General features: G+C 40.2%; 1 pseudogene; it reads left to right on the top strand.

The window, feature by feature from the left end:
* The first annotated feature begins 3,291 nt into the window (after nt 1-3,291).
* Nucleotides 3,292-5,053, top strand: LOC101561164 (annotated as a pseudogene).
* Nucleotides 5,054-6,696: the final 1,643 nt, after the last annotated feature.

Genomic DNA, 6,696 nt, shown 5'->3' with positions numbered 1-6,696 from the left:
ATATGGACACAGTATTTGAGGAACTAATCTCAGGGAATCAAGTTCTGAACACAGTATGGAAGCTAAGGTTGGGATTGGCTCTGAGCTGGTTTCCTGGGAAATGTAACTGGGTGTGTGCTAATGCTTGAATCTTATATGTCCCCAAAGCCCTATGTGTGAAAGTCTTGGTTCCCAGCTTGGTGCTATTAGTAGGTAAGAAAACCTTTATGATGTGAGGTCTAGTGGTGGTCTCTAGAACCTTGGTGGCACATCTTTGAGAGCAATTGTGAGAACCCAGTTTCCTCTTATTTACTTCTGCCACTGGACCATGAAGGGAGAGTTTTGCTTTGCCATTTGCTCCCACCAAGATGTGTTGCCTTGTCACAGGCTGAAAGCAGCAGGCGGAATTGATTTTGGGCTAAAGCCTTCAGAACTGTGAGCCAAAATAACCCTTTTCTCTTTGTAAATTAATTATCTCAGATAGTTTTAACAGTAATGGAAATCTGGCTGACATAGTATGTATATGAATTAAGAGCTGCACTAGCAGAAGCCTGTATTTGGGTTTGCAACACTTGCTTGTGACTATACCCCTCAGCCTTCATTTCCAGAAACACCATGATGGAGAAAGAACAACGTGTGGTCAGAAGAGTTGTCCCATGGGTTTTGGGCAGCAGATTCATTCTGGACACAATGGCAGTCAGGTTGCATGCATTCCCATGCCCCTTAGCGGTGTCAGGCAGTGGAGTCTAATGTAGCTTGGAGTGGCCACACTGTGGAGGTAAAGGGGGCCTCCAGGCCATGGGTGATCCTGATTGGAGTTGCGACTCTGGACATATACAAGCCTTTTCAGTGATGCTAAACATTGTTTGAAAGAAAGGAATGTTGGACAAGCCTGGGCTTTTAGCCATCAAAATTTAGATATGACTATCAATAATGCTAACATTGCATTTGTGGGTAAAGAAAGCTTCTAAAGTTGCCAATAAATAATTAAATAACTCATCAAGAAGAAGCTATCTGGTAAATAAAAATCATTAAAATAAAGTTGTGTATTCAAACTAGATTGCATAAATGTCTTAAATTATAGCTTGATTTATTTATTTTATTTTTTGTGTTTTTAGGGAAGGATCCACACGGTGTTCAGGGTCTCACTACTAGATTGGACTCATAGTGATTCACCCATTTACAGCCTCTCAAGAGCTGGGATTACAGGCATGCACTGCCACACCCATTCTCAATTGCCATCTCAGTGAGCCCCAGGGGCGTGGCCAGTACAGCAGGCCCAGGGATCAAACCCTTGGCCCCTGTACCTGCTTGAAGCACTTTAATTTCCTGAGCTATTTGGCTGGCCCTAGCTTAATTTATATCATTGATACTAACACACTTTCAGTATGAGGAACAATGGTAATCCTAGGCAGCAAGAGAAACAAGGGACTCTGTAACACCAACATGGACTACAACTCCAGGTAGGTTGAAGGGAATATGTAGAGAGAGAGAAGTACTTGAGAGAAGTACTAGGCGAGCAAGGCTGTCAAAAGCAACAATGTTGGTGTGCATTTCTTACTAGTTGTTGAGCAAAATCAGACAAAACTTTGCAAAACCCACCTGGGTGTAGAAATACAAAGGAGACAAGTAAAGAAGCCATCAAAAAAATCCTGTTTCATCGACACCGTGGAAGTCAGAAAATCTGATCATTGGAATTGCACAGCTTCCGGTCACCCTCAGTCCTGGAGAACTGCTACCATGCTCACAGCTCAGTCATTTTCTTCCAGTGGGACGTGAAAGCTTCTGCATCACAGGGCTCCTGGGACAGCATTGTCTTTCCTGTTTCCTTTGTCTGCCCATCTCTCTTCTCAGAGTCAGGCCAAAAGTTAATAAGGGTTTTGAGTTATTTAGGGTGTGACATGAAGGAGAAGTTCAAATCAGTCACAGCTAAAATAAATATTATAAAGGATGTAATATAGGACTCACGGACACCTGTTTCAGGCTTCATTCCAGCTAAAAATGTATTGTGCAGTTTGTGAATAGTACCTACACTTTGCACACCTTATTTTATTTTATTTTATTTTTGGTGGAACTGGTGATTGAACTCAGACCCTTGTGCTCACCAGGGAAGTGCTTATTCTACTGAGCCATCTCCCCTGCCCCTGCACACCTTATTTTGTATGTGTGTAGGTAGTTGCAGTGATTGAAGGAGCATTAAAGGTTTTAGCTACTGTAATAAGTAATTCAAAATCTCATAAATGTTTCTTTCTCACTCATGACCAATACTGTTCAGTTGAGGAAATTAGGACATCACATGCAGCTTCTTGTAGGTAAGTGATGTATCCATTTCTTTTCCATAGTTCACAACAGTGACTTTGGATCCTCTCTATAGTACTCTGTAGTACTTCACCCACCTAATAATGATAAAGGGCATAGAATAGGGACTACTGTGCATAATATCTGAGGGCCTATAACATGCTTATGTCAGTTCTACCCACTTTGTGTCAGTCATAAGTCATCACATAGTTCATTCGGATCCAATAATTTTAAGAGGTACAGTTTTCCTGATTCCTAGAAGGAAAATGGAATATTTTGGTGACTACTCAGAATGATTTTGGTCATCGAATTTATGACTCACAAATGCTTAGGAAGCTTTGCTTTAGTTATTCATTTGTGAAAGGGTATTTTTGCAGGAAACTGTCTCTTAGGTTGCCAAGCTAGGACTCTAGGGTCACAGGGACAGTTTTCGAGTGGAGTCAGGGGAGCAGTGCACTTTTTCAACATGCTTTTGAAAGGGTCTGATCTCTGTAGTGTCAGGAGAGAACTACAAGACTTGAATCTAAAGGCCACCACAATGGTTTTCATAATTGTCATACGAAAGAAGAGAAACCCTCTAAATGGAATAAGAATATCTCAGAAAAGTTGAGAGTCCTGATAATCTTTTGTTAAGATTACTGAGAAACATGAAAAACATCCCTCAGGGTTTGTTTCCACATTTCTGGAGGGCGGGCAGATATCTAGGATAGTCTCAGACTTGAATGTGTGAACTGAACCATGCATGTGACAGCAACACCCAAAGGAGTGAGATGTCTCTTGGTTACTTGTCGTTTGGCATGTGTCTCTGTTTCACGGAAGTTTGCGAAAGTGTTGGCTGACCCAGCGAAGGTCTGGTCTGCTACCATAATAGATGTAAAGATCTTCAGCTGGATTTCTGGTATGGCTTGCTATCAGTTTATAGGGATATTTTCTTTGAAAGTTCACTGATATTTCACCTACTTTCTTCACTATAATCATAATAAATATGAATTAGCTTGTCTAAAGAAAGGCAGAGATTTTGTCTTGTTGGCTCCTCTGTGGAGAAGCCTCCTCAGCCTGAGAGAGGGCCGAAGGAGTTGGCGACTGTGCCGCCGGGGTTTTCGTTGCCGGGGGTCAGGGCTGGCTGGCAGCAGCCCCTGGAAGGAAGCACCATGATTTCGGCCGTGTGATTGTGGGATGAATTAATAGGCCGGGACCAAAACGTCACCCCTGATGAGAAGCGCAGCAAAGTGCGGTGGGACTACGAGAGCGTTTGTAAATATTATCTCTGTGGTTTTTGTCCTGCAGAATTGTTCACAAATACTTGTTCTGCTCTTGGTCCATATGGAAAAATTCACGATGAAAATTTACGAAAACAATATGAAAAGAGTTCCCGTTTCATGGAAGTGGGTTGTGAGAGAGATTTTTTGCGATACTTACAGAGCTTACTAGCGGAAGTAGAACGTAGAAGCAGACGAGGCCATGCTTGTTTGGCATTATCTCAAAACCAGCAGTCTTCTGGGGTAGCTGGCCCAACAAGCAAAAATGAGGAAAAATTCAGGTTTTCACAGTCAAAATTGGTGTGCTCCTATAGCAGATTGAAGAATTGGGATCTGAAGGAAAAGTAGAAGCCCAGGGAATGATGAAATTAGTTGACAGCTAAAAGAAAAGAGAGAATTGCTTAAATCCACAACTTCAACCATTGAAAGTTTTGCTGCCCAAGAAAAACAAATGGAAGTTTGTGGAGCCTTTTTGGTAGTAGGAGATGCTCAGTCCCAGGTAGATGATCATTTGATGGGAAAACAACACATAGGTTATTGCAAAATCAAAGCTACTGTGGAAGAACTAAAAGAAAAGTTAAGGAAAAAAAAAACAAAACAAAACAAAACAAAAAAAAAACTGAAGAACCTGATCGGGATGAATGTTTAAAAAAAGAGAAGCAAGAACGAGAAGAAAAGGAAAAAGAATGGGAGAGAGAAAGGGAAGAAAGAAAAAAAGATGAAGAGAAGAGGAGGAAAGAGAAAAAGAGCTTGTGATACAGAATGAAGAAAGAGAAGTTGTTCACGAAGTAGACAGTCAAGTTGAACTTCTGACCGGAGGTGCAGTAGGTCCTGAGACCACAAAAAATTACGAAGTAGGGAAAGAAGGCGGAACAGAAATAGAGATTGGTGGAGAAGCAGAAGTTTTGACCAATCAGAAAGGAAACAGATCTCGCAGTCTGGATCGAAGATGGTCGAAAACCCGGGATCGAAAGTCATATAAGTAGGGGCTGGGGAGATGGCTCAGTGGAATAAGCGCTTCCCTGGCAAGCGCAGGGACCTGAGTTCAATCCCCGGTTCCGTCAAATTAAAAAAAAAAAAAAAAGAAAGTCATATAAGCACAGGAGCAAAAGTCGGGAGAGAACGGGGCTGGTGAGATGGCTCAGTGGTCTAAAGCACCTACTTAGAACAAGCTTAGTCAAAGCACAGGGACCACAGTTCAATCCCCCAGCACCACATGCCAGCCAGCCCCGCCCCCCTGGTGGGCTGAGCTGGCCACACACACACACACACACACACATAAATAAATAAATAAATAAAAATTTAAAAAAAAGAGTCGGGATAGAGGACAAGACAGAAAATCCAAGGAGAAAGCAGAAAAGAGGGGATCTGAGGAGAAAAAAAGCAGTGTGAAGTCCAATAGTCGAGAAAAGCAGAGTGAAGACGCAAGCCCTGAATCGAAGGAAAGTGATACTAAGAATGAGGTCAAGGAGATCAGCGAAGACATTAAATCTGAAGGTGACTCTCAGTCCAATTAATACTGATCTGATAAAACCTCAGACCAGACAGACGACTACTGTTCTAAGATTTGTTGAAGAGTACTGAAAACAGCATAAAGTGAAGATGCACATTAAAATGAGGTGAAAGAAAACGATAGTGGCATAGAAAAAGTATAAAGCTCAATTAGTTGTTTTCTTGTTTTGTTTTGCTTTTTTAATTAAAAGTTAATTCAGGACTTATGTGACCTACTAGATTTCAGAACATGTGTTAATAACATGTATGCTTAGGGCCTGTATCATATTTTTTCTTTAAGACTTTTTAAGAAATATTACCTAAACATGTGGCTTGTTTAGTGTTTAATTGCAAGTTTTCATTCTTGGACTTTGCAAACAGGATTAAATGTTAGTATTCTTGTGAATCAGATTAAGTGTGATTCTATTTTTACAATTCTGCTACACTTAGCCTTTGAATTTAGATGTAAAAGTAAAGTATCTCTGACTTTCTGTTATAGAGCTGATTGTGTCATTAAAAGTTGAAATATTAATCTTTTTCTAATAAAGTTACTGACTGGAAAAAATAAAGGTAGAGAGTCCAGATTTGGTGGATTGAACCAATTTTTATCAAATATCAAATTCATATCAGAAAAAGAGTAAAATAGCTATTGTTTTATGCTAAAAGAACAACTTTACTATTTTATGATAATGACAAGATTGTTGCACAGCTATCTCCTTAAACACTTTCTTTTTTTAAAATAAATTTTGTATAGAGTCTACAGGGTCTCACTACATAGATCAGATTCATAGTGATTCCCTTGTTTTCAGCCTCCCAAACTCTGGGATTACAGGCACGTGCCATCACACCCAGTCTCAGTCACCTCTCAGTGAGCCCTGGGGGTGGGGCCAGCATGGCATGCCTGGGATTGAACCCCTGTCCTTGCATCTGCCTAAGCAGGTGCTTTAATCCACTGAGCTATCTGGCCGGCCCTTTTAAGCACTTTCTAATCTTAGGACTAATATAAAAATTGACTTCACCACTTCTTAGTTACGTGTTTTTCATATAAAATTGTTATCAAGAACCCAAAACATGTGTTATGGTTTTCATAAACTACATTCATGTATAATTGAAACATAGTGTTAAACACATGAACATAAATAGAAAAATAAAATGGAAGAGATTACATTAATACTGTGCATACTTTGGAATTCCAATAGTTTCTACATTCTATCAAATATTCCTGATACATTCTGGGTTGTTCTTACTGTAAAATTCCTTTAAAAGAACAAAATGAAAGCATGATATATAGTACTCTTTGAGTCAGAGTTTAAGCGCTGAGCTTCTTGTCACTGTAAAACTGTTCTGTGGGAATTCCATCTACACTTTTGAGAATGTTTGATGCCAGCTTTATAGTCATGCTGCTGAAACTGCAAGTTGCCAAGTAAATTCCTTTTATGTACTGGAAGGAAATATCTGGATTTTTCTGAAGGCCCTGTCTTTCATTCAGCTGTATCAATCTATCATGTCCCTGAATCTCTGATGCAGAAATTAAGAGTAAGGCCAATGATTCTACAATCTGACGTACAGGATCTCAGGATAAATCCTGAGGGGATTTCACTGACCTTACCAGACCCAAAAGCTACAACTCTTGTTGCACAGGTCCTGCTTTACCTTGGTCTTAACCATC

This window comes from Octodon degus, unplaced genomic scaffold (genome assembly GCF_000260255.1).
Source record: "Octodon degus isolate 3935 unplaced genomic scaffold, OctDeg1.0 scaffold00003, whole genome shotgun sequence".
Classification (NCBI taxonomy): Eukaryota; Metazoa; Chordata; class Mammalia; order Rodentia; family Octodontidae; genus Octodon; species Octodon degus.
This window is presented reverse-complemented; position numbering and strand designations above follow the sequence as displayed.